We start from the raw sequence: 21,587 nt of genomic DNA on the forward strand, positions 1-21,587 counted from the left end.
ACACACTTCCACTTGTGCAATGGAACTTTCCCTTCCTCAACTCCAACCTGCAGCCCCCATTACCCCCAAATTTGCCTACCTCTCTGGAGCAGCTTGGGGGGTACAGGGAGCTGCAGGGGGAGGGGATTCTACAGAAAGATGCCATTTTGATAGGGAAAGGCACTAGTTGGATACCATCTTGAGGGCTAAAACTGACTTTACTTTAAATGTGTGCGTAGCAGCTTTATTTTTACTCTAGAGTAGGTACATCGCCTCCAAGCTGGATCAGGACCATAGGGCATCTTTAAGGTCTGGATCAAGCCCCTGGCAACCACACTAGAGTAAAAATGAAAAGAAGATATAACTGCTAGATACACATTTAGGGTGCAATCCTATGCATATAGGTGGGCGCCTCCGAACTCGGAGGTGACCGCCTATCCAATGCAGGGCAGGAGAAGCATGGAGGATCAGAGAGGATTGGGAAGAATAACAGAGAAGAGGGAAGACCCCCCCATAACTCATATTTTGCCACAAATAAATGCATAAGCAGAATTGCTTCTTCAGGATATCTCATTATGCGGGCAAGATACCTCTTTCCTGGATAGCCCGCCATTGTTAACAACTTGCTTCTTAAGAAAACATTTTGTCCTCAATTAATTGGAGATAAACTAACTGTTATTAGATCTGTGTGAAAATGCCAAAGGGAGCTTCACAGGAACACTTCAGAGGTTGCAGTGCTGGTAAACTGAGAGAAGATTAACATGGCTCCTTACCTGTTGCCGCCCCCTTGCTGAAACTAAGCAGGTCTAGGTTTGGTCAGTGCCTAGATGGGGGACCCCCCGAGAGCCTCATGTATGTTGCCTTGGGTTCCATGATGAAAGGAAGGCAGGATAGAAATGTACCCAATAATGAATAAGTAATCATTCCACCATATCTTTTTATACAGTGTTGGGGATTATTAGGACAGGAATCAAAAATAAAACTGCCAATATCATAGGGTGTGACCAAACCTGGAATACCATGTACAGTTTGGGTCACCACCTCAAAAAGCATATAGCTTGCAAAGTGTAGAAATGGGCAACCAAAATGATCAAAGGGTGGAGCAGCTCCCTTATGAGGAAAGACTACAATGTTTGGGTATTTAGCTTAAGGAAAAAAAGGCAAGCAAGGTATATAAAAATTATGCATGGCATGGAGAAAGTGGAGACAATTTTTCTCCCTAATACTAGAACTCAGTGTCATCCAATGAAACTAAATTACAGGAGATGCAGGACAGATAAAAGGACATACTACTTCACACAGCACATAGTTAAACTATGGGATTGGCTTCCACAAGATGTAATAAAGGTGATGAACTTGAACAACTTTAAAAGGGACTAGACAAATTCATGGAAGATGTAATAAATTACAAATTCATAACCAAATAAATAAATTACAAATTCATGACCAAAATAAATTACAAATTCATGACCAAATAATAAATTACAAATAAATAAATGAAATAAATTACAAATTAAACAAATTTAGAAATACATAAATTACAAATAAATGAAATAAATTACAATTAAATACATTACAAATTCATGACCAAATAATAAATTACAAATTCATAACAAATTCATGACCAGATGTAATAAAGGTGATGAACAACTTTAAAAGGGACTAGACAAATTCATGCCAGATAAGGCTATCAATGGCCATTAGTCATGGCTACTCCAGTATCAGATGCAGTGTGCTTCTGTATACCAGTTGCTGGGGACCATGACCAGGAGGGAGCTGTTGCACCCATGTCATGCTTATGGGCTTCCCGTGAGCGACTGGTTGGCCACTGTTTGAATAGGAAGCTGGACCGTCTGTGTATTTCCAGTCCATGTCACTCTTGCATGTGTTCACTAATAAAGTCAGTTCTGTCCCGTGTCTGCATTAATCTGCAATTTAAAAAATTCCACATGGAAATTCACATTTAAATAGTATTTAAATCAAATGCATATTTCAAAACATATTTCTCTCTCTCATTTTGACAACTTTTTGAGCTGAGAACTGTATCAGAATATCTGGGAAGTGCAAAACCCAATGGACAACTACATTCTGATCCACATATTAGTATGGTAGATAGTTCAGTCCATATAAAATTCAAAAGGACGCCATATTCAGGAGTTCTAAAATGCAAGGAGGTGTAGTGCGCTAGCCTGCTCCCTCTGTCATTCCCATCACCCTCTACACTCTGATGTAGGGATGTACGAATCCCACTCACCAATCCAATCCAGGGCATCGGCGGTGAGGGGGAGGCGCTCCGTCCCCCCCCATGGAATCCTCCCTGGCCGGCTCCGCTCCACGGTGACTCTGCAGAGCTACCGGCCGGGGTCGGCCGCAGCCGGAATTCTGGCCATGGCTGGGCTGTTGCAGCTGCAAATGGTGGCTGCTACGCCATTTGCATGGCTTCCTTTTGCCGTGATAGGCTACGTAAATACTTATTGTATAAGTTTTAGTTTTATTTTGGTCATGAATTTGCGCCCCTGCTCTTTGCTGTGATAGGCTACATAAGTATTTACATAGCCTATCACGGCAAAAGGAAACCACACAAATGGCGGCCGCTACGATGGCCACCATTTGCAGTTGCAGCAACCTGGCAGCGGCCGGGAGACCAGCTGGAGCTGCCACCACTGCTGCTGCATCCACCACCGCCAGATCCGCTGCTGCCACTGCATCCGCCACATCCGCTGCCAGGTAAGCTCTGTCCCAGGGGGATTCCACGGGGTGGCGGGGGGGGGGAGGCTGTTCTGCCACGGCTTCCGGGGGGTTGGATTCTAAGGAATCCGGTCTCACTGGAGTCCATGATGGAATTCTCTGACAGCCCTACTCTGAAGGGGAGAACCTCCTCTGTCCATAGAGGCTCCCCATATAATCTGGAACCCTGGAAAATCATGGTCAGCTACTTGGCAGCAATTCAGTGGCTGCAATTTTGGTGGGGTGGTGGTGTTATAGTTCCCAGTGGGTTCCAGGGGTGGGGTGGAAATTGGCCCCCAGGCCCTCTGAAACTGTCTACCTTAGGGATGTCAGAGAATTCCGCCACGGATTCCAGTGAGGCCGGATTCTTTAGAATCCAGCCCCCAGAATCTGTGGCGAAACGGCCTCCTGCCCCCCACCCCCCATGGAATCTCCCGGGATGGAACTTACCTGGGGTGAATGCAGCAGATTAGGAGGCAGTGGCAGTGGTTCCAGCGGCGGCGGTGGCGGCTGGTCTCCTGGCAGGCTGCGGCTGGGCTGCTGTGGCTGCCATTGCCATCCTTGCAGCTGTGATAGGCTACGTAAGAATTTACGTAGCCTATCACGGCTAAGCCCCCCCCCAAAAACCAGCGTACACAAATGGCAGTGGCTACGGCAGCCACCATTTGCGTTCCCTATTTTTCGCCGTTCTAGCCTACATAAATATTTACGTAGGCAATTACGGCGAAAAAAAAGGAACCGCAAATAGCACCCACTACGCTATTTGCGGTTCCCTTTTTTTTTCACCATAATTGCCTATGTAAATATTTACGTAGGCTAGAATGGTGAAAAATAGGGAAAGCAAATGGTGGCCGCCGTAGCTGCCGTCATTTGCGTATGCCGTTTGGGGGGGGGGGCATGCCGTGATAGGCTACGTAAATTCTTACATAGCCTATCACGGCAGCCTGGAAGGATGCAAATGGCGGCCGCTACGGCGGTCGCCATTTGCATCCACAGCAGCCTGTCCTCAGCCAGAAGTCCGGCTGCCGATGGCTCTGGCCGGGTGCTCCGTGGAGCGGCCGCGGAGCAGAGCCGGCTGGGCAGGATTCCGGCGGGGAGGACCAGATCGCCTCCCCCCCATTGAGGATTCCGGGGGGAGGGATGGAGCACCTCCCCTCCCAGCAGATGCCCTGACCAGAACCAGGTAAGGGATTCGTATATCCCTACTACCTCTGGTTTAGGGAAACAAGCCAACTTCAAAGCATGGTTTGTGATCCTGGCTTGTTTTCCTAAATCATAGTTAAGATTAACCACAGTTTGCTTGGGTTTGGGCATGATGATAAACCAAGGTTAATTGAAAATGAAAGTGAAAGCTTTCAATCATCTTTTTGTGGCTGAGCTAGAGAAGGAGATGGGGGAAGGGGGAGATGCATGAGATTAAGGTTCATTGTTATAACACTGAACCATAGTTTAGCAGTACATTTGGAAAGTATCACTGTCTTATACAAGAGACTTCTCCCATTACTGAATTGGATGGGTACACTGTTGTGATCTAACTAGTCATTCATTTACCTTGATTCAAAAAGGATCCCCCCCCACTTCCAGCTGCATTGTGTATTATAGATGGGGTCCCTATTTTATTTCTGTGCAGAAATTCTTTTCTTCTTTTTTTAACGTTCCATTTAGGGATGTGCTACTCTTGTGGATAAATAACAGATTTGAAGCATACAGTAAACTTCTCTCCATGTTGATTGCTTTACTGATTATGTTGGCTGTATATTTCAGCAAATACAACTACACTTATCTTGAACAGGAACTCCTTGTTATATATGCCTGGTGATGAACATAAGGAGAAAAATCCTCAGGACTACTTTTGGCTAGATCTGGAAGCACTACAGGAGTTAAAGGATTTAAAACTTCAGATTCAGCTATAACACAGTTCTCTCAGTCAAGGTTAGCAAAGACTGATTCTCTATCCAATCATAAGGGCAGGGGCACCATTTTGAGAGGGCATCGGTGGCAGGCAATTGCTTCCTGTACATTTGAGACCACATTTGTGTATTTTTCAGTAGCATCTATTAGGGAAGAAAGAATCTGTCCATTTCAATTTTTCTCAGTTTCTTATTTTCTCAATCTTAAGTTTGTTTCATCCTATTTCTGCATTAGTTTGCATTTTTTTTTAAAGTCCCTGAAAACATTTGAATACATTTTAGCATGAATTTCTCATAATATATGCATTTTTGTATGGAATTTTGCCTATATTCATTTTTGGCAAACATTTTCTCCTAATAAGAATGCATTTTTGCATGTTATTTCCCCTAATATATGCATCTTTATGCACACTTTTCCCTAAAAGCACTTTTTGCTTTCTCCTAATACACACATTTTTGTACACATTTTTGCTTGGAGAATTGTACTGCAAAATTCAGAGGAGTGTGAATACTGAAGGATAACTTCATTTTTACTTATGTATTGACTTGGAAAGTGCAAATTAAGTAGGTTTGCATTAAAATGCAAACTGAATGAATTTCTCCCCCAACTTTAGCATCTATGCATCTGGCCCACCATGTTTTAGGTGTGCATGCCAAAGGCACAAAGGGTATTAAATATAGGATGCTTTTCAAATTGTTTTAAAGGTATTTTCCTTTGAATGAATCCAAGAGTGAGACTGTGGACTTTGATTAATCTTCCTTTCCCTTTCCCAAAAACTCATTGGTGGCCCAATAGCATAATGAATATATTCATTGTCACTTCACACAGGATTTTTTTTTAAAAAAATACCTGAATACAGTCTTTGGAGCCTAAGCACTGCCTTGAGAATGATGTGTGAAGATGCAATATTGGGGCAACAATATGTGATGTGATAGTAGCACCTCTTCGCTGCTCCTTGTCTTTCTGGAATAGACATGCCAAGAGAAGTCTTTCATCTCAGTGGGATTCACAACAGTTTCCCCATAAGCAGCAAGAGCAAAGTATGGTTGTCTGATCTGGGAAATGGTGTTTACATGAGGAGGATTGCAGTGGAACAAAAGAAGGCACGGAGGGTCAGGTTTTCCAGGAAGGGAAATACCACATTCCATGGGCACCGCTCTCAACCATCCTAAGTTACAGAGAGTGCCTGGAAAAATGCACTGTATGAAAAGACAACAGTCCTAGTATGATTTCTGTGGTGGTCGCAGCCGTTTTGGAGCTACTGCAATAAGGAAAATTGCACCAGGACTGTATCCATGGAGTGTCAGTTCATAGAATCCATAGAATCATAGAATAGTAGGGTTGGAAGGAGGCTACAAGGCTGTCGAGTCCAACCCCTTGCTCAATGCAGGAATCCAAGTCAGTGCATCCCTGACAGATGGCTGTCCAGCCTCGTCTTGAAGGCCTCCAGTGTGGGAGAGCCCACCACCGCCCTAGGTAATTGGCTCCATTGCTGTATTGCTCTAACAGGAAGTTTGTCCTGATGTTCAGCCAGAATCTGGCTTCCTGTAACTTGAGCCCATTATTCCATGTCCTGCACTCTGGGATGATTGAGAAGAGATCCTGGCCTTCCTCTCTGTGACAACCTTTCAAGTACTTGAAGAGCACTATCATATCTCCCTTTAGTCTTCTCTTCTCAAGGCTGAACATGCCCAGTTCTTTCAGTCTCTCTTCATAGGGCCTTGTTCCCAGTCTCCTGATCATCTTTGTTGCCCTCCTCTGAACCCTCTCCAGTTTGTCTGCATCCTTCTTAAAATGTGGTGCCCGGAACTGGACACAATACTCTAGATGAGGCCTAACCAGTGTACATTTCTCTACATGATCACTGTACTGGAAGTGGTTTGAATGGTTGCATGAAGATAGTTTGCCTATGTGAACTGGCACTTCTACACTCATATATTTGGGGTTGTTTGTGCATGCGTGCATATGTATGCAAATTAGGGATGGGTGAAATTTCGTTTCCATTCAGTTTTGAAAAGAATTTTCCAAAATTCACAAACGTCATCACATTCAAGATGGAAAGAACTTGAGATTTTTTTAACAGAATGTGGGAAAAACCAAAACTGACAGAGTTGTCAATCCAGGCCCAAGGCTTTGAGTATTTAACTCTGAAACCTCTGGTTTGAATCCCTTTGTTTTCACTAGAGATATACAAGAACGTCATTTTGATGTCTTTTTAACTGGCCTTTGCCCCATTCAGGAGCAAACAGGAGCACAGTTTTTGGGAAAAGTTCATGTATTCCCAAGCTTGCATTCACATTTTTAAAATGTGTACTTCAGAAAAATGCGCACTTAATGTTTTCTTTCATGCTTTAGCCTATTGGGTGTGGGGGAGTGCACACTTGGGTGTGCACTTTCAAAAAATTGTGTATCCAAATGTGCACTTTTCCCATTTAAATGAAAATAAAAATAGATCACAACTGAAAATGGGAGTGAGGCAGTTCCAAGCTTCAAAGAACTCAGAGAATTTTAGCAAGCTTGAGCATCATTGATTCTCCCATCCTGAGTGTTCATCCTTGTTTGTGGTGAATTAATGATTCCACCTCTTTTTTCTGACAGTGTCCTCATCTTTAAATGCTGACAAGCTGGTACAACATGATCCTCTTCAGGCTGGAAATAACTGTACCTATTGAATTTGGCTGGTGCAGTTGTGTAATAATTCTGTTTCAGTTTGTTTCTGATATGAATTTACCAAAAATCACAAAGTTCATCATATTTGAGTCACAAAGGACTTGAGACGTAAAAAAAAATTGAATTCCAGAAATACTTAAATGGACAGATTCACCCATTTCTAGTGTAAATATATGCACAACAAGATTCTTAGAAGTGTTCTGAAGAAAGTTTTTCCTTTCTAAAATGGAAATATATATTACCATTCATATTTAAAGTCATGGGTGTTCAATTCTAAGAATGTACTTCCATCTTTTAAAAGTAGATGACAAATAGCCCACAGGACCAGGGTCCTATCAAAGAATACATTTACTTGTTGGTAGCTGGCCAAAATTAGTCTATGATGTCACTTTTAGGTCTTCTTTTCTGAAACCACTTCCCTCTTGATCAACAACAACAAAAATGGAATCCAATGTGTATGGTAACTCCATCTGGACTGATGATGATGCTACACACATATGAGTTTATACAGGACTTTTTGCAAGTTTGAAGTGGCAGTGCTGACAATAGAAAAGCCCTGCTTGTATGTACAGGGCCACATTATTTAACCATAGTAGACTCTGACTATAAATCAGGCAGCTCGTAGTTTGTGCAACATGGAAGATCCAGATGTTCTCAGATTTTCACTCATTTCAAACATTCAGTGCATAAATGTATGTGGGGTGGGGGTGGGGGGAGGGAGATCATGGTGGCATGGTTTGTCCCAATCTATTCATATTCATTTTGAAGGTTTGCATGGACACTATACTTTTTCAGGATTCCCAATTAATTAATTAATTAATTTTTATTTTAAAATTATTTTAAGGCAGCCTTTAAGGGTAGATCTCTGTCAAGGTAGTGTACAAGATAAAAATGCACACATGAAGTAGATACAATAAGAAACAATTCAAGTACATATTCAATTAAAATCCATAAAAACAGATTACCACTAAAAATCAATAAAAACAGAAAATTACCAATAAAACCTTGTGATGATCTTGCAGAGAGATTCCTATGAACAGACATATCCAGTTTTTTTCACATAGGACCTATGCAAACCTTCAAAATGAATGTGCAGAAGTCAGGGGCATGGACAGCTACTATGACCCTGCACACACACACACACACACACATGCACACTGTGTATGTGTATGTACGCATAGAATCATAGAATCACAGAATAGTACAGAATAGAACAATAGGTTGGAAGGGGCCTACAAGACCATCAAGTCCAACTCCCTGCTCAATGCAGGAATCCAAGTCAAAGCATCCCCGACAGGTGGCTGTCCAGCCTCATCTTGAATGCCTTCAGTGTGAGAGAGCCCACCATCTCCCTAGGTAATTGGTTCCATTGTCGTATTGCTCTAACAGGACGTTTTTCTTGATGTTCAGCCGGAATCTGGCTTCCTCTAACTTCAGCCCATTATTCCATGTCCTGCATTCTGGGATGATGGAGAAGAGATGCTGGCCTTCCTCTCTGTACTTGAAGAGCACTATCATATCTCCCCTCAGTCTTCTCTTCTCAAGGCTAAACATGCCCAGTTCTTTCAGTCTCTCTCATAGGGCTTTGTTTCCAGTCCCCTGATCATCTTTGTTGCCCTCCTCTGAACCCTCTCCAGCTTGTCTGCATCCTTCTTAACGTGCGGTGGCCAGAACTGGACACAGTATTCCAGATGAGGCCTAACCAGTGCTGAGTAGAGGGGAGCTAGTACTTCCTGGGATTTGGAAGCTATGCTTCTATGAATGCAGCCCAAAAGAGCATTTGCCTTTTTTGCAGCCACATCACATTGTTGGCTCATCTTCAGCTTGTGATCTACAACAGTTCCAAGATCTTGCTCGCTTATAGTGTTCTTGAGCCAAGTATCCCCCATCTTGTAACAGTGCATTTGGTTTCTTTTTCCTAGGTGCAGAACTTGGCATTTATCCCTATTAAATTTCATTCTGTTGTTTTCTGCCCAGCGGTCCTATCTATCCAGATCACTTTGAATTTTGTTTCTGTCTTCCAAAGTATTAGCTATCCCACCCAATTTTGTATCATCTGCAAATTTGATCAGCATTCCCTGCACCTCCTCCTCCAAGTCATTAATGAAAAGGTGGAAGGGTACTGGGCCCAGGACTGAGCCCTGCAGTACCCCAGTCGTTACCTCTCCGCAGTCTGAGAAGATCCCATTGATAAGCACCCTTTGAGTCTGATTCTGTAGCCAACTGTGGATCCACCGGATCGTTGTTTCATCTAGCCCACTTTGAGCTAGTTTGCTCATCAGGATATCATGGGGCACTTTGTCAAAAGCTTTGTTGAAGTCGAGGTATATTCTGTCCACAGCATTCCCACAATCCACAAGGGAGGTGACCTGATCAAAAAATGAGATCAGATTCATCTGGTAGGATTTGCTCTTGACAAATCCACGTTGGCTCTGAGTAATCACTGCATTGTTTTCAAGGGGCTTACAGATGGATAGCTTTATCGTCTGCTCCAGAATTTTCCCAGGGATTGATGTCAGACTGACTGGTCTGTAGTTTCCAGGTTCTTCCTTTTTACCCTTTTTGAAGATAGGGTAAAAAGGAACAACATTAGCCCTCCTCCAGTCATCTGGCACTTCACCCTTCCTCCATGATTTCTCAAAGATAATAGACAGTAGCTCTGAGAGTTCTTCTGCCAGTTCCTTTTTTACTCTAGGGTGCAGTTCATCTGGCCGTGGAGATTTGAACTCATTCAAAGTAAGTAGGTGTTCCTTGACCATATGCCTATTGATCTCAAGCTGCAATCCTGCCCCTTCAGCCTGTACTTCGCCTTTGCCAGGGAGGTCATTGTCAAGGTGGACACTGAGCCCATAGAATCCCAGAGTAGTTTTGATTCTAAGGAAGAGGAGCCGCTCCTGGGAGAGGAGCATGCTCATCCTTCCCAGGGCCAACAGCTGACAGAGATTCCTCCCACTGGCATTCCTAGCATAGATAGCAGTCCCGGGAGTGACAGAGCACAGGAAGCAGACTTGCTGGACGCGTGACGCCGACACAGGGAGCGGCGCCAAATGGAGGGCGCGGAAAGGAGGCGTAGTGCCCGGTTGGTGTGCAAACAACGGTTGCACCCAGAGGATCCAAGGGAAAAGGGGAGGGACTCTCCGTAGCCCATAAGTCCAGGGTCTGCCAGTGATTCCCTTTCAAACCGGGACCAACTGTTCCAACTTAGGGCATAGGCACTCTGCTGCTCATATCTAGTTGCTAACAGTAGAGTTGTTAAGTTGTAAAAGAGGAATAAAGCTTTGAAAAGAATCCCTTTGTCTGTGTCTGGACTTGGCTACTGGATTAGACTGAGAGAGGCCTCCAAAGAGCCCTTGACAGTCATAGACCCTCTTTTGGGAGAAGACTGAGCCAAAGTAAGAATTAGAGCACTTCTGCCTTTTCTTTGTCATCTGTTATCATTTTGCCATTCTTATTTAATAGCTGAACCACCATTTCTTTCCTCTGTCTTTTACTATGCATGTATCTGAAGAAAATCTTTTTGTTTCTTTTAGCATCCCTTGCTAACCTCAGCTCATTCTCAGCTTTAGCCTTCCTGACACCATCCTTGCAATTCTGTGCTACCTGCCTGTACTCTTCCTTTGTCGCTTGGCCTTCCTTCCACTTCCTATATGTGTCCTTTTTTGTTTTCAGGTCATCTCTAAGCTTTTTGTGAGGCCACATTGGCTTCTTCTGTTGTCTTCCACCCTTTTTTCTACTTGGAATTGTTTGTAATTGTGCCTTGAGAATTTCCTTTTTTAAAAACTTCCACCCATCTTGGACTCCTTTTCTTGTTAGCGTCGCTTGCCATGGGACCTTACTGATCATTGTTCTGAGTTTATTAAAATCAGCTTTCCTAAAATCCAGGGTATGAATGGAATGTTTTTTGTCGTGTTTAGGAAACTATCACAGGTTTGTCTTAGTTTTTCCCAATGATTCTCAATCCATACTCAGTAACCATCTGCAGCTATTGGGCTGGAAGACCACTTCTCTTTCCCAGGGGTGGGATTCTTGGTTCTGGAGAAAATACAATAACACAATCCTTTCTTTTGATCTGATGGGCATGGGTTGCAGTGGAAGAGAGTTTATTGCTATTAAAGAAAAATAGTATGCATGGACTGGGAGAATCAGGAAGGAGCTCATATCTTCCCTAGCATGCATCATATAATATTTGGAATTAATGATGATTGCCAGATATAGACACAAGTTCACATGGAGAAAACAAGTCACTTGCTGATAGATTTGCCTTGTGGGAAAAAAATATCATAATGTGAAATGAACTGTTCATTGACAAAGCCAAACCAATATGACAGCTACAACAAATTTCTAAAGCAGTTGAAAAATGGACAAAGTTCAAAAGTTAACACTGTATCTATTTACTAATTTTGTGGAATCAATATGAAGTATTAACTTAAATTTAGTACTTCACAGACGTATCTGCCCTTGTTATCCCAAAATTCCTAATGCTAATCCCCAAAGAGTGCACGTACATACATACATATATACACTCACAAAATTATTTTGCCAATAATAATCTTTATAATAATTGTATAATAAGGTCTAGATCCTAATTCCCTCAGTTTTGTTTAGCTATTATATTATTTCTCTCTTCCTTACATTTTTTTTTTTTACACAAAATGCAAATATGTTTTTGTGAAAATGTACCATATGGTTTCTGATTTATTAACATGCATCCACTTCAGAGTGTTTTCTTATCTGTTCTTTGGACACCATGACCCAGAGCACAACTTTCAAAGGCTAGACAAGGACACCAGCCAATTAATTTTAAAGAATGCAAGACAAAATTATGTGACAGTAATATCAAAAAAAGCAGAGAGCTAACCTCTAACTAATACCTACTGAAATGTTTGCATAGGAATTATGGTCCCCCCGAAAACAGAGCATTAGTCTGCAATATTTATTATTATACAGTATCAGAGTCAAAATGAAGGAATTGTTATAAATATCAGACCTAAAATTCAGTTACATCTACAATGAGATTAACACTATATAAACATGAATACTTCCAAAATTAAAAACTTCCAAATCAAACCTAGTTTTCAAAATTATTTTTCCTAAATTGCAGAAATTTCAGATAAAGGTGTATTGTACATTTTAATATCAGTATTCCGCATGAAGTTAGATCCCCCCTGCAAAGTGCCATTTTAATGCCCATTCCACCAGTTCGGAAAGATCCTTTGGGGGCTCTTCTCTGTCCCTTTGTAACCACCCTAAATAATTTGGTGACAACAACAAATTTGACCACCTTTCTGCTCTCTCCTAGCTCCAGACCATTTATGAACAAGTTAAAAAAGCACAGGTGCCAGTGATGAAGTGTTTGGTTTTGTCCCTTCAGAACCTTCAACTAAACAATGGTCCATTAGATGACCTTGTCTTCATCTAACGTACAATAAGAAAGCGGGTGGAGAAAGGTATTATTATTGGGTTGTATCCCATAGTGGTTTTGTGCTGGTGGAAAACACTTCTGCTTCTGCAAGGCAGGACACACAATTTTCAACAAAAAATTTGTTTTTTACAACAATCACTGCATCCCCCTGTGCCCCCTGAAAAGCTGATGCCCCACCTTGCTTGGTCAGAAGTGATTTCCACTAGCATAAAACCATGACTGGATACAACCTGTGCACTTTCACTGCACTAATCATACATATATAAACCTCTGCCATCTTTCTTGTTTTGTTTCCTAAACAGCTTCAAATGCACAATGCTGTCCTTACAAAGAAGATTCCCCGACCCCTTGATAATTATACAGTCTGATCCCATGGATATTTACTCATAGGTGAATTCCAGTAAATCCAATGGATTAATTCCCATGTGCACAGGATTGCAGCTTCACAGTACAATCCTATACATGTCTACTCAGAATTAAGCCCCAGTGATTTCAATGGTGTATATAGGGTTGTAGCTTCACTTGCCCTTTTCAGTATCTTTTTAATATGCTTATGGGGATGGTAACTGCTCTGGTCAGAATTGCACACAATATTTAAAATGGGTCTGCTGCACCATTTATCTCTAGGTTTATAAACCACTTTTCAACAGGGTTGCTGCCAATTTGATGCTCAAGCATATTAAAAGCAATGCATTCAATACACACGGTGGCTGAGCTCCAAGTCCCTTTTAGTACAAGCAGAAAGCACTCCTACTCACACATGGCGAAGGTGGGCAGTTGTGGCAGCCCCTGATGCCTCATGGGTACCACTCTGGAGGGGCATTTTTGGCATGGGATTTTGCTTTTGGAAGGGGGGATGAAAAGCTCACATGCAAGCATAGCACTGTGCGCAATGGTTGACAGCTAATGATGATGATGATAATAATGATGATAAACAATGCAACTAGCAGAAGATAGTATAAACAATTACCATCAGTATTGGCCAGTCCCAGTCTAATTAACAGTCTGGCCCAGCCTTCTTCAACCTGGTGCCCTCCAGATGTTGTGGACTACAACTCCCAGGATTCCTGTCTATTCACTATGCTGGCTGGGGTTTATGGGATGTCTGAAACAACTGGAGGGCACCAAGTTCGGGAAGGCTGGACCAGATGTCCTGTTTTGGACTTGCTGATGTTTCTGGGCTATTTTCAAAGGCAACCCATGTATGAGGCACTGTAATAATCCAAATGGGAGGTTACCAGAGGTTACCAAATAACTGTTGCAAGGCTATCTCTGTGTCTGTCCAGGCAGGATTATAGATGAGCCTAAGCTGATAAAAGGTGTTTCAAGCCACTGAGGTTACCTGCACCTCTAGTGACAATGATGGAGCCAAGAGCACTATGGATCTGATCCTATAGGGTAGGGGTAGGGAACCCTTTTCAGCCTGAGGGCTAAATTCACTTTCAGCTCAGCTCCTGGGTGCCACATTCCAGTGGTGGGCAGGACTGAAGGCAAAAGGGGGCAAGGCCAAAAATACCAAAATACCCCTCCTCCCCCTTGCCTACTTTAGCTTAAAGTTCTTACTGTCAGTAACTAAGCCTTAGGAGAGGCATTTCACCCTTCTAGAATGTGGACTACACAACAGTCTGGAAACCATCAAAGGATCAGTGGTTGGGAGAAGGGGGTGTGGCCATGGGAAGGGGGCATGGCCTTCTGGGGACTTCTGGAGGGCTGGATTTGGTGCCCTGACCTGAGGTTCCCCATCACTGCTCTAGGGGGACTGCAAGCCCTCCAGAACCAGGTGAACACCACTTAATCAGACAGACAGACCACTTACAAACAGTATCTCTATCTTGTCTGGATTGAGTCTCAGTTTAGTGGCCCTCATCCAGTCCATCGTCCTGCCCAAGCACTGGTTCAGAACACCAACTGCCTCACCTGTATTAGATAAACACGAGAGAGATCGAGCGGGGTTTCAACTGCATGGTGGGCTCTCCCACACTGGAAGCATTCAAGACGAGGCTGGACAGCCATCTGTTGGGGATGCTCTGAACTGGATTCCTGCATTGAGCAGGGGCTTGGACTCGATGGCCTTGTAGGCCCCTTCCAACCCTACTATTCTATGGTTCTATGCATATTGGTGACACTTCAGCCCACAGCCCCAGATAACTTCCTCTAGTGGTTTCATGTAGATGCTGAAAAGCGTGGGGGATGAAACAGAGCCTCGAGGATCCCCGTAGCACAACTGCCACATGGCCAAGCAATAATCTCCATCACAGCCTTCTAAAAGCAGCCATCCAAGGAGGAGTAGAACTAGTGCAATGCAGTGTCCCTGTCTCCCAGCTCAGACAGCTTATGCATCATAATTATAATGATGGAGGTTTATTTGGGAAATGTTGCCCTCGGATATCCTGATCACAGACCATTTAGAACTCTACAGATAGAAGCAAACGCCCAGCCCTTGGCCCAGAAACAAACCAGGAGCCAGCTGAGCTTTTGTAGAAGTGCAGTAAGCAACCCTAGGTAGCAAATACGCTGCCACCACATTCTGGGCCAGCTGATGAAAGCTGCCTAGACATCTTTAAGGGCAGCCCCACCTAGAGTGCACCGCACTACATACATCACAGTGCAGTAGTCAGGTTGGGAAGTTCAAGTTACTGAGGCTCAAGCTATACATTACATTGAATATGTAGCGTGTCGCTCTGTCAGCGCTGTGGATTTTTTAAAAACTCAAAATAAGCATGGGGCTCAATCTGAACTGAGGCTAAGCTCACAGGATGAGGAGATGTAATTCTTCCCTGCCCAGTACATCACCCCCGACCCCGCATCCCTGGGTTTGGTAGGTAATGGTAGTAAAAAAGATCCAATTGTTGCCAATGGTATCTTTTCCTCGTTTTTTTTTTTTTTAACCATCATAACTACCACCTGGAGGGGGGATTTCAAGAGGGGCGTGGCTGGGGAGGGAAGGATTAAACTGCCCCTTCCCACATGCTGCACCTCCAATCTGGATTGGGCCCTCTGCACTAACTTTTATGTAAAAAGAATAGCAACAGATGGATCTTCAGACCATAGACTGAATGCAATGTGTGGTTTGACCCTGAGGCAAGCAATATGGCACAAAGTCCTTGTCATCCACAAAGAGGCTCAGATGGCTCACTAGCCAAAGCTAGTCCTGGTCACTGACTCTACCTGGGCATCTAGAGAGCCAGTGTGGTGTAGTGGCTAGAATGTTGGACTGGGAGCGGGGAGATCCGGGTTCTAGTCCCCACTCGGCCATGGAAGCTCACTGGGTGACTTTGGGCCAGTCACAGACTCTCAGCTCAGCCTACCTCATAGGGTTGTTGTTGTGAGGATAAAACAGAGAGGAGGAGGATATGTATGCCGCCTTGGGTTTCTTAAAGAGGAAAAATGGTGGGATATAAATGTAATAAATAAATAAATAAATAAATAGGAGCAATGGCAGATCCGTAGAACTCCCAAGCAGTGAAATGTTTCTTTCAAGGGAATGTGACTCAGGCTGTGATGAGTAAATCCACCAATTCCTGTGTTTCTTGGTCCCTGACCATAAGCAACTCTGTCTTCTCTTGGACTCACTACCAATTTTTTTGTGATCCCCCAGTCTATTCCTAATTCCAGACAGACACCCAAGAGTCCAATGGCTACCCCTGGTTCTGAACATTTAGAAGTTGCAAAGAGCTTCCTTGTAGAACCAAAATCATCCCTGCATACACAGAAATCAAAAGAACATACAAATATGAGTTAAATATGATCGCATTTCATCTGGAGAGCAAAACGCAGAACGACGTCCCCTCCCCCCCCACATAGGAAGAGCTGCCAATTTTGTCTCTTCCAAAAAGTAAGGGCAGGAAATCAAGTACATCGCTCTGCCTTGTGCCAAGCAACCATCCATGAAAATGTCACCTTTATGCAAGTGGAACACAAAGCAAGTGGATTTTACCCTTTAAATGTGGAGAGAAAAAATTCCGTTGAAAATAAACAAAATGTTTTTTCCCTGCTAATTAAAACATGATTCAATAAATATTTTCAAAGTTTTTAAAAAATAATGTTCCACTCAAGCTGAGCTCCAGGCTTCTGGGTTACAGCCAAGAGAGATTCTTTCTAGCTTAGTTACAAACAACTGATGAGAGGGGTAAAAAAACAGAAATACAAATACAACCTCAACAATAATTCAAACAGAATGGCAGAGTTTTATTCCTCCCCACCATATTTTTTGGTGAAGCATCATGCTAGGTAAAGGACTGGTCTCATTGTTTTATTAAAGGTGGTTCTTGTTCTTCACAAAGCTGTAAGAGAACAAAGGTGCTTCAAGGGCAACCCTCTGTGATCATGACAATAAACACAATCTAGGTAACATTGGGTTCTATCCAAGGTGGTGCGAGTAGACTTCTGCTGAGTGGACTTCTGCTCACAGATTTTGGGGGGGGGGGCTGCTGATCCCCTCTGCAGCAGCCCCCCAAAATTTGCTTCAACAAGTCTGCCAACCCCCTGGAGCAGCTTGGGGGGGGGGCACAGGAAGCTGAAAGGGGAGGTAATTGACCATTCCCATTCCACTGATTGAGGCCTTCTGTCTGATTCTGGGTGACTCTCTCATTATACTGCAATCCCCCCGCCACCTCACAAATGACACAGCTCATGCTGTTCAGGAGGGCCCCAACTCTCTGAAGAGGCTGTTTAGGGGTGCAGGAAGGAGGAGGGGATTGGGAAAGTTCAGCCTTCACCTTGTACAACCCTTGGATCCCACTTTTCCCCATCCACTTACAGTAGGGGGATAACAATGCTGAACTACCTTAAAGTTGCAATAATTGTTGAGCTAATGTATGTGAAGTGCTTTGGAAATTTAACATTGTTACAGGAATGTTAGGGATGCTGATGATGATGATGATGCCAGTGCCGCTGATGATGCTGATATGAAAGTATGATGAACCCTGCTGGATCAGACCAAAGATCCAGTTAGTCCAGCATCCTTTTTCCTACAGCAGCCAACCAGGTACTTTTGGGAAGGCCACAAGGAGGACATGAAAGCAATCGCTTCCTCCCACTCTTATTCCCTAGTAAATGGTATTCAAAGGTAGACTACCAGTGAACCAGGAGATCGCATCATGTAGTCATCACAGCTACAAATTGAATTGATCTGTCAATCTCACTCTTGCCAAGAATGTCAGTTTCTTTTAGGTAAAGCTCATTCCGCCCCATTTCTGCATGAGCTTGTATGAAAATGCAAACTTTTCGGTGAGACTTTTCCCAAATGCACGTATTAATATGTGCCTTCTTTGTGCACATTTTTAAATGTGCACATGTTTCCAATAACTGGGAAATACATGCATTTTTTAGATTATTGAGATGCAGTTTGGTGTGCACTTTCCTCAAATATATGCATTTTGTGTGCAACTTGCCCTAATGTACAAATTTTTGTGCCCAGTTCCCCCCAAGATGATCTGCCTTGGCAAGTGCACAAAAATGCAGGTTTCAGAATGCAACGCTGCCTCAGCTCACTGAAAGGCTGAAAAGGTGCGAATTGGATAAATCTATTGAAAAATAACTGGATGGACCAAATTTCTCACCTAGCCCTAACACGACTAGCAGCCACTGACAGACCTCTCCTCCTCTGAATGTGACTATTGTTGTTTTTGTCTTTGTTTTTGTTATTATACTTCCCTTTGAAATATGTTGACAGAGTAGTGTGTATGAAAAACACCAAGCCCATTTAGATATTTGTTGACGTACTGTTGATGTTTTGCCAGTCAGGATCATGATTTTTTTTTCCCTTTCAAAACTTTCCATTCCAAAATCACTTTGATCGATTTCCTACATACGTGCTCTTGTCGACAATAAGGACACGCACACACCTTTTATCTGAATTATCCATGTTGTGATTTTAACCATGCCATATTGTCACATTGATAAGTGTTACGAACGTTCATCATGCTAGTAAGGAGAGAGCATGGAGAAAGGTTATCAGTTTACAAATCGAAAAATGTCTGCATTAGAAAAATGCAAATGTTACTTGGGAGCTCAGCAATCATCCAATCATCAATATAGCCATATTATTGCTAAAAAGTTTTCCTTGCTATTTATTATTTCATCTTGCCATAACCTTCTATACAATATTTGCAAAGAAAAGTAGCCCTTAGTGGCTAACTTGAAATGACTTTGGAAATTAATCCCTTAAATTTTCTCAGTATCTTTCTGTAAGACTAATTAGACCATTTACGGCTGCAATTTTGTGCAAAATGGCCATTTATGTAAAAAGCTTACCTGCGATTTTCTGCAAAATGGAGGCTCATGGGTAATCGGGGATCCCTGAGCTTTCCTGACTCAGCGCGTGCCAAGTCAGGCAAGCACAGGGGGCTGTGGACTAGAGGCTGGGGAGCTAAGTGGGAGGATGTCCACCAGACTCCACCCCCTTTCCTGACTTCTGTGACAGCCCTAGGTCAAATCCAGCCCTCTGGAGATCCAAACCTGACCCTCCAAGGTTCTCCAGAAGGCCATGCCCCCTATTCTGCAATCACCAATTGTTTGGTTCTTTCCTAGTTGTTGTTCCTCCCCCCCCCCTTCTAAAACAATGAAATGCCTCTCTTAAGGCTTAGTTAGTATCAGTAACAGCTTTACACTAAAATATTTTTATTTTATATATTTCATATATATTACTTTATAAATGTTATAAAATCTGGAATGTGGTCCCCGAGAGATTCTCTGAAATGGAATGTGGCCCTCAGGCTGAAAGAAATTAGAATCATAGAATGGTAGGGTTGGAAGGGGCCTACAAGGCCATCGAGTCCAACCCCCTGCTCAATTCAGGAATCCAAGTCAGAGCACCCCTGATAGATGGCTGTCCAGCCTCATCTTGAATACCTCCAGTGTGGGAAAGCCCACCACCTCCCTAGGTCATTGGTTCCATTGTCGTATTGCTCTAACAGTCAAGACGTTTTTCCTGATGTTCAGCCAGAATCTGGCTTCCTGTAACTTGAGCCCATTATTCCGTGTCTTGCACTCTGGGATGATCAAGAAGAGATCCTGGCCTTCCTCTCTGTGACAACCTTTCAAGTACTTGAAGAGCGCTATCATATCTCCCCTCAGTCTTCTCTTCTCAAGGCTAAACATGCCCAGTTCTTTCAGTCTCTCTCATAGGGCTTTGTTTCCAGTCCCCTGATCATCTTTGTTGCCCACCTCTGAACCCTCTCCAGCTTGTCTGCATCCCTCTTAAAGTGTGGTGCCCAGAACTGGACACAGTACTCCAGATGAGGCCTAACCAGTGCTGAGTAGAGGGGAACTAGTACTTCCTGGGATTTGGAAGCTATGCTTCTATTAATGTAGCCCAAAAGAGCATTTGCCTTTTTTGCAGCCACATCACATTGTTGGCTCATATTCAGCTTGTGATGAACAACAATGCCAAGATTGTTCTCGCTTGTAGTGTTGTTGAGCCACGTATCCTCCATCTTGTAACTGTGCATTTGGTTTCTTTTTCCTAGGTGCAGAACTTGGCATTTATCCCTATTAAATGTCATTCTGTTGTTTTCTGCCCAGCACTCCAGTCTATCCAGATCACTTTGAATTTTGTTTCTGTCTTCCAAAGTATTAGCTATCCCACCCAATTTTGTGTCATCTGCAAATTTGATCAGCATTCCCTGCACCTCCTCCTCTGTGCAGGGAACCAACTCTGTGCATGTCTACTGAGAAGTAAGTCTTACTGAGTTCAATGCAACTTACTCCTACACATGTCAGCACCCCACTTGCCCCCAGCTCAGCTTTGCTTTGAATTGTTTGTAATTGTGCCTTGAGAATTTCCTTTTTTAAAAGCTCCCACCCATCTTGGACACCTTTTCTCATTAGCGTCACTTGCCATGGGACCTTACTGATCATTGTTCTGAGTTTATTAAAATCAGCTTTCCAGGGTACGTGTTTGACTACACTCAGCTTTTGCTTCCCTTAGAACCAAGAACTCAAGTACAACATGGTCGCTTTCCCCCAGAGTTCCTGTAACTGCTACTTTATCCACTAAGTCATCTCTGTTGGTTAGGATCAAGTCAAGGATAGCCGATCCTCTAGTTCCTTCTTCTACTTTCTGTAGGAGAAAGTTATCTGCCACACAAGTCAGGAATTTCCTGGAGGGGCCCTGTTTTGCAGAATTTGTCTCCCAACAAATATCGGGGAAATTGAAGTCCCCCATTACTACTACATCATGCTTCCTTAAAACACTGGCTATTTTCTTTTCAAAAGTTTCATCCTCGTCTTCTCCTTGGTTGGGTGGCCGGTAGTAGACTCCAACCACCAGGTTCCTTTTATTCTTTGCTCCATTTATTTTGATCCAGATGCTCTCGATGGGGCTACCAAGCTCATCCTCCTGTATTTCTGTGCAGAGATATGTATTTTTCACATACAGTGCAACCCCACCTCCCTTTCTGTTCCTCCTGTTCTTTTTGAACAAGTTATATCCTTCAATTGCTGTATTCCAGTCATGAGAGTCATCCCACCAAGTCTCAGTTATATCTATCAAGTCATAATTTCCCTCCTGTATTAAGAGTTCAAGTTCGTTCTGTTTGTTTCCCATACCCTTAGTATATAGACATCGAAGACCATGTGCTTTATTGTCTGGCTTTCTTCCTACATGTGTCTGAAGACTATTATTGGGCGCTATCAGAACTGTTCTCTCCATTGCAGTACATGCGCCTACGTCCATTGTTACCCCCAACATTACATCTCCCTTCCCCATAGGATTCAGTTTAAAGCCCTCCTGATGAAGTTCTTCATGTTGTGGCCAAACACATTCTTCCCATCCTTTGTGAGCTGCAACCTGTCCCTTGCCAACAGCCCATCTTTCAGGAAGTATAGGCCATGGTCCCAGAATCCAAATCTCTCTCATCGGCACCACCTTCGTAGC

This window comes from Heloderma suspectum, chromosome 1, assembly GCF_057233095.1.
Source record: "Heloderma suspectum isolate Gila_16-S chromosome 1, 16-S_ref, whole genome shotgun sequence".
In the NCBI taxonomy this organism is placed as follows: domain Eukaryota; kingdom Metazoa; phylum Chordata; class Lepidosauria; order Squamata; family Helodermatidae; genus Heloderma; species Heloderma suspectum.